Below are 7714 nucleotides of genomic sequence, written 5' to 3'. Positions count from 1 at the left end.
TCCTCACCAACACTCATTTGTTGATTTGTTGATGGTAGTCATTCTGACAGGTGTGAGGTGATACCTCATTGTGGTTTTAATTTGCATCTCTCTGATTAGTGACTTTGAGCATTTTATCATATGTCTCTTGGCCATTTGTATGTCCTCTTTGGAAAAATGTCTATTCAGGTTTTCTGCCTGTTTTTTAAAAATCCTAATTGTTGAAAGTATTACATAAGTACCCCCTTTCCCCCCCCCCCCATTGACCTCTTCTAGCCTGCCCCCTTGCCCTAGGCCTTCACTACCCTATTGTTTGTGTCCATGGGTTATGCATATATGCATACAAGGTCATTGGTTGATCTCTTTCCACTCACCCTCCCTCCCCACCTTCCCTCTGCTGGATTGTTTGTCTTCTTTTTGTTAAGTTGTATGAGTTCCTTATATATTTTGGATATTAGCCCTTTATCAGATGTATCATTGCCAAATATGTTCACCCTGTTTTGTTGATGGTTTCTTTTGCTGTGCAGGATCTTTTTTTCTTTCTTTTTTTTTTTGCTTTTTTTTATGTAGTCCCATTTGTTTATTTTCTCCTTAGCGTCCTTTGCCCTAGGAGTTGTATCCATAAACATATTGCTATAAGAGATGTCTGAGATTTTATTGCCTATGCTTTCTTCTAAGATTTTTATAATTTCACTAGAGGCCCAGTGCATGAAATTCGTGCACTTGGGGGCGGGGGGGCCTCAGCCCGGCCTGTGCCCTCTCGCAGTCCAGGAGCCCTTGGGGGATGTCCGACTGATGGCTTAGTCCCACTCCCCTAAGCCATCAGTGGGACATTCTTAGCGCTGCCGCAGAGGCAGGAGAGGCTCCCACCACCGCCTCTGTGCTCGCCAGCCATGAGCCTGGCTTCTGGCTGAGTGACACTCCCCCTGTGGGAGCGCACTGACCACCAGGGGGCAGCTCCTGCATTGAGCATCTGCTCCCTGGTAGTCAGTGCACATCATAGTGACCTTTCTGCCGTTTGGTCAATTTGCATATTAGCCTTTTATTATATAGGACACCTTACATTTAAGTCTTTTATCTATTTTGAGTTTATTCTTGTGTATGGTGAAAGTTGGTGGTTTAGTTTCATTTTTTTTGCATGTATCTGCCCAATTTTTCCAACACCATTTATTGAAGAGACTGTCTTGACTCCATTGTATGCTCTTGCCTCCTTTGTCAAATATTAATTGAGCGTAATGGCTTGGGTCGATTTCTGGGGTCTCTGTTCTGATCCATTGATCTATATTCCTGTTCTTGTGCCAGTACCAGGCTGTTTTGACTATGGTGGTTTTGTAGTACAACTTGGTATCTGGTATTGTGATTCTTCCAAATTTGTTCTTCTTTCTTAAGATTGCTGAGGCTATTCGAGGTCTTTTTGGGTTCCATATAAACTTTTGGAATATTTGTTCTAGCTCTGTGAAATGTGCCGTTGGTATTTTAATAGGGATTGGATTGAATCTGTAGGTGGCCTTGGGTAGTATGGACATTTTAATGATGTTAATTCTTCTAATCCTTGAACTTGGTATACACTTCTTCTTCTTCTTCTTCTTTTTTTTTTTTTTTTTTGTATCTTCATCTATTTTTTTTTTTTTCAACGTCCTGTAGTATTCCAAGTACAGGCTTTTTACCTCCTTGGTTAAGTGTGTCCTGGGCATATTATTTTATTCTGTTGCAATGGTGAATGGTATTTTTTTCTCCAGAATGAGAACATATTTATTCAATGTGGGGCATCCAGGACACTGTACAACCTCTCCCTTTTCTAGACCATACTCTGCTGGAGTGTAAACTCAGATAAAAACACATTCAATGTAAAAACATTTCTGTGATTTCTGACCCACACAGTATACTTTATAGCTTCAATTAAATAAGAAAAATTAACTTTGCATTTACTTGCCTGACACCGTAAGTCAAAGGTAACTTTTAAAAAGAAGAAACGCGCAGCACACATGGTCTCTGGGTGGCGCTGTGAGCGACGGGGAAGGAGACACCACACACCCAAGCTCAGCGCAGGCTGCACAGCGCAGAGAGGGCAGGTGGTACAAGCCGCCCACAAGTAAAGATACGCGCTCTGATAAAGTAACCTGCAATATCTCACAGTATGTCAGATGCCTGGCCTCCTCCTTCCCTGTGGGTGTAAACCCTGCGCTGAGGATAAATAGACCTGCAAGATACAGCCCGGAACTGCCTTCTCTCTGGGTAACTCGTGGATGACTGCATGGACCCAAAAATGCAACTTATTAAAGTGAAGGCCACTTCTAAACACAACAGAACTACCTCGGATGTGAGAACATTAAAAATTAAAAGCACAGCCTATGGAAACAGACGCAGGTTCTGTCCTTACAGCCCTTCCTGGCAGACCACACACCTGGCCACGTGGAAATCGCAGGGAGCTGCCCACAGAAACACCTCCACGTGTGCTGGGCAGGTAATGCTCACGGGAGGGGGTGGGACGGGGCCTGGAGGCGCTCCCTGCGCCCACCACGCCCAGCTCACCTGCTTTCCCTCCTGACTTCCTTCCTTTCCCTCTCCTGACGGAGACCTGCCCGTAGGCCAGGAGGAGCTGGCGACAGCAGGTGCTGCAGGCCCGGCTGCAGGGGCCAGGCTAGTGCAAAGCGGGGAGGGAGCATTCCAGGAGACACCAAAAGGGCTGACGAGGCGGAGTTGGCCAGGGCGGGAGATTCCCTGGGCTCAGGAGAGGATCCCAGAGCTGCAGCCCTGAAGCAGGCACTGCACCCGCTCCGGGCACGAGGAGCAGCCCCTGCTCTGAGCCACGGTGCCAGCCAGGCTCCTGCCAGCGCGTCCGGGCGCTGTGGCTGCGCGGGCTCAGGCGGGAGGGAAACCCCAGCTCGGGCCTATCGCGGCAGGAGCTCCTCCCTTCCTAACGCGGAGCACTGAGGTCCCGTCAGTATCTCAATGAAGGAGAACTTAGTCCCAATGATTTTTTTCTGCCGTTGAGGTTTATCTCAAGCAGAACGCCGAGTCGGACACCGCAGCGCCGCAGCTCCAGGCAGCGCACTGGCTGCTCTCGGGCCGGCCCTGGCACGTTTGGTCTGGTTTCAACCCGAGGCGCCGGAAGTTCTGACAGTAAACCCTCCCCTCCAATTCCAAGACACAGTGAGAGCACAGCTTCAGTGACTCCTCTTCTGTGGGAATAGGTGTACTTTGTAGGGTTGAACTCTTCCCAAATGTGCTCAAGTTCTTCCAGGAAAAGCCTCACATAGTCTTCGTCCTCCATAATCAACACGTTTTCTCCATTGTTTTGAATGGCTCGTGTGGTCCAGTGGAGGGAGTGGTGATCAGCACCTCCTTGTCCATTGTGGTGCCTGTAGCCAGGTCCTGGTCATGTGGAACCTGGATACCTGCCTTGCGGAGCCGGCCGACCTGCGAGCCTTTGAGGGCCTTGGACTCACAGTCGGCGACGCCGCCAACACGCACACTGCCCTGGTGCAGCAGCTCGGCCAGCCCAGCTGCAGGCTGGAGAGGGCGAGGAGGCAGAGCTTGAGGCTGGCATGGCGGCCAGCAGGGCACACAGCAGGCAGCTCAGCGAGGTGGGGCAGGCTGCACTGGCCGAGGGCCCGCCTGTGGCCTGCAGCAGGGCCTCGGTGCAGGTCACCTGCAATGGGAAGGGCCTCCAGGGCCAGCCAGCTGCCACCGCCACCACCTGCCAGCACACCTGCACCATGCCCAGATTTTTTTTTTTTTTTTTAAGTTTCTGTTTGGGAGAGTTTTTTATCCTATATAATAAAAGCCTAATATGCAAATTGAGTGACTGGTAGAAAGACTGGTCACTATGACACACGCTGACCACCAGAGGGCAGATGCTCAATGCAGGAGCTGCCCCCTGGTGGTCAGTACGCTCCCACAGGGGGAGGGCTGTTCAGCCACAAGCCAGGCTCACAGCTGGCAACACAGCGGGTAGTAGCACTAAGGAGCAGTGAGCAGGTGGGTGGTAAGGAGTGAGGGGTCCCAGACTGTGAGAGGGCGCAGGCCAGGCTGAGGGACCTCTTTCCCCACACCAGTGCATGAATTTCATGCGCCGGGCTTCTAGTTTTTAATAACAAATCACATATGCAGTCACAGGGGATTTCAGGAAATACTAGAATGAAGTGTTCTTAAATGAAGTTTAGAGGTAACTGCTATTAACTTGAGCAGTAAATTCCTCTCCAAAGAGTAATGAGGGATTCTTCTGGGAAAAGAGGATCCTAGGGGTCAGGCTTGTTTTGCTGCAGTGAAAAGCCAATGTAAATGCAGACGCCTCGCTTGACTCTGTCTAGTACGGAAGTTAAAGCGTAGCCACTGCCCATGACGCAGAAATGAGAGCCCACATCCCCCGTGCGCTCCGTGCTCATCACTGGCAGGTGTGCATCATCGCACACGTTTGTCTTTTGTCAGGCATCAGAGTAAAGACCTCAAGAGGAACAAACTGAAAAGAGCGAAGCTCAGTGTGTCTCAGCAAACAGAAGCCCAGCGGTTTTGTCTTTAGTCTCTGCCGCCTTCCCCACAGCTCGCACTGCGGCCCCTGTTCAATTTGTGTTTCACAGCATGTCCAGTGTTGAAACCATGTGCAGATGGTCTGTAAGGGAATAATTTGATTTCTTCTTTTCTGAATTGATATTTTGCTTTTTACATGTCTCTACTTTAGGATATTGTCAACTCTTTGCAAAACAAATTTAAATTTTGCACACTGGTATGCTTTTCCCCTCAATGTGTTGTCAGAGCTTAGTAGAAATGCTTTTTTTTCATTTCCAGAAAAAAACTTAAAAATGAAGGTAGGTTTCTTAAGGAATCTTGTAGAACAGATCCCAATTCCGTGGCAAATCTTCCTCTGATAACATGCAGAGAGCGGGCGAAGCCTCTGGCCCAGGACTGTCTGCAGTTGTGAAGTTGCCACCTAACCTCTGAAGTTCAAAGTTCCAGAGCGCACCGGCGGCAGGCCGTCTGGTTGTTTTACTGTACGCTTTCTCCCACGCTGCTGCTTCTGAACTTCTCTGATGTGGATTAAATCTGGAATTTCATTTTCTTCTCCACACGCTTCCTAGCACCTGATTTAGTGGGAACATTAAGAGCCAAGTGCCTAGAGGTTGAAGGAAGAGTCTGTATGAGTAAACAATTAGCTATGTTGTTTTCTTTAGTGGATTTTTGTTGTTCCTTGTTATTTGTTTCAGCTTTTCTGTGTGTTGTGTTGTTATTGTTCTGATTTTGCAAAGGTAATTTAAATATGCTCATCATTGCTTCAATCTGATATGGAGGTCGGATCAGGGAAGACCGCTGCTGTTCTTGGATATTAAGATTGTCGGTTAATAGGTGGGGTTGAGTTTGCCATTTTATTTTCATAAATATCTATTTCTTCTGAAAGTGTCTGCGGTCAAGAGTAGGCCAACAGGTTTCCCCTTGGGACTCATCGGCAAAGGTTTTTTGAAAGTGTAATGTAATGGGGTGACTTGCGGAGACGACCACCAGGGACTCAGATCAAGATTTAGGAGCCTTTATTAAGCTGGCCAGCGACTACAGTTACAGCACCCTGCCGAAGCAAAGGCTGAACTGCAGTGCCGACTACAGGATTACAGCGTTTTTATTTGCAAAAACCACAAAGTTCGTTACAAAGCCTTGTTTACACAATTTGTTCCCGACACAGTACAGTATCAGTACAGTGACTACCTTCCTATCTATGTGTCCTAGGAACAGAGAGCACAGCGGGCCCCGCCTGGCCGAAGCGCCAGAGATGCAGCCCAGCACATGTAATACTATTTGAATCCTAATATCCTGCCTGAGGGAGCCCTGTAAACCTTTGTTTTTCTAAAATAAATTATCTGAAAACAAACAAACAAAAGAAGCCTTTTTTTTTTTTTTAGTGAAATGTGCAAGAGCCCTGGGTCATGGACCCACTCTTCCTTCAGAGGCAAGAAACGAAGCCCTCTGTCTTGGGAGACAGCGCCACCTACTGCCCATTGAGAGACAGCTGCCAAGCACACCGCTGAGGGCCCTCTACTGCCTGTGAGGGGGCGGGGCGGGGGGGGCAGGGACTCTGGAAGAAAAACTGGAGAAGCACGTGGAGGTTGCGGTGGTGATGAGACATCCGAGGTCGCACCGGAATTTCAGTCGGTGAGGAGGGAGGACCTGCATGCTGCGGGCTCAGGGAGGTCAGGCGACCTGCCTACGGTTAACCGGTTAACGCGAGGCGGCCCAATGGAGATGGGGTCTGCCTCTGCCCCGGAACCCACGCCCCCACCAACCCCTGCGTTAGGAGGGGTGGGCTTCCTTGCAGGGGTGATCAGAGAGGACAAGGAGGACCCAGGAGCTAGCCGAGAAGAGAATTCAAGGAAGGGACCACTGATGGCCTGACATTGTAGAGTTGTCAGTGTGGATCAGTGGAATTTGAGTTTAGGATTTATTTATTTATTATTTATTTATTTATTTTTACAGAGAGGAAGGGAGAGGGATAGACAGAAACATCGATAAGAGAGAAACATCGATCAGCTGCCTCCTGCACATCTCCTACTGGGGATGTGCCCGCAACCAAGGTACATGCCCTTGACCGGAATCGAACCTGGGACCCTTCAGTCCGCAGGTGGACGCTCTATCCACTGAGCCAAACCAGTTAGGGCTGAGTTTAGGATTTAATGGAGACTTGAAAGAGTGGCTCAGATGCCCAGCACTGGGGCAGGCGCCAGAGGGCATGCAGATAGGGGAGGACTATCCTGCCCCTTATGGAGCTAAGCATGTGCCAAATCAGGGATGTTGGCAGAAATTAAATGGAGGTGCAGGTAAGGGAGAGATGCGCCTAGACCCGCAAGCCCCCGCCCCACCCCCCCACCTCCCACCGCACCTGGCCAGGTTAGAAGGAGCCCTTCCCTGCCTTCCTGTGCCAGCACAGCTGCCCAGGGCTTCGCCCCTAGCCCCTCTGCCCACTCGCCACACAGGCCTTGCAAGGATGAAGACCAAGTAGGTGAGGAGGTTTTGTGCAGGACATGAGCTGAGTTTAAACTGGTGTCAAGAGTTTGGCTAAGTGGGTCAGGGCACATGCCCGGGTTGCGGGATCCATCCCCAGTAGGGGGCATTCAGTGTCGAGGGCACAGGAGACTCAGCTAGAAAGTTGTGAGGAAGACATTCCGAGAAAAGGGAAGTGTGGGGAAGGCCACCTGCCCTGTTTATCGGTATTCCGACTTAGGGGAGATTTCGGGGAGTGTGGGAGGCGGGGCCCCTGATTACTCCTTGACCTTCCCAACAAGTCTGTGCCGTGCAAACCCCCCGGGTGTTGACTGGAATCCTTATGCTTAATCCCCAGATGCCCTGCCTCGAGGACAATGTAAACACACATGTCCTCCCGAAATTATTCACCTACTGACTGTATCTAAAGACAAAAATTCCAATAGAGCAGTGGTTCTCATCCTCCCTAATGCCGCGACCCTTTAATATATAAGTTCCTCATGTTGTGGTGACCCCCAGGCATAAAATTATTTTCGTTGCTACTTCATAACTGTCATTTTGCTACTGTTATGAATCGTGATGTAAATATCTGATATGCAGGATGTATTTTCATTGTTACAAATTGAACATAATTAAAGCATAGTGGTTAATCACAAAAACAATATGTAATTATATATGTGTTTTCTGATGGTCTTAGGTGACCCCTGTGAAAGGGTCGTTCGACTCCCAAAGGGGTCACGACCCATAGGTTGAGAACCGCTGCAATAAA

General features: G+C 49.1%; 1 pseudogene; it reads right to left on the bottom strand.

Moving 5' to 3' along the window:
• Positions 1 to 3074: 3074 nt before the first annotated feature.
• Positions 3075 to 3700, bottom strand: LOC118679487 (annotated as a pseudogene).
• Between the last annotated feature and the right edge of the window lie 4014 nt (positions 3701 to 7714).

This window comes from Myotis myotis, unplaced genomic scaffold (assembly GCF_014108235.1).
Source record: "Myotis myotis isolate mMyoMyo1 unplaced genomic scaffold, mMyoMyo1.p scaffold_m19_p_26, whole genome shotgun sequence".
Lineage (NCBI taxonomy): Eukaryota > Metazoa > Chordata > Mammalia > Chiroptera > Vespertilionidae > Myotis > Myotis myotis.
This window is presented reverse-complemented; position numbering and strand designations above follow the sequence as displayed.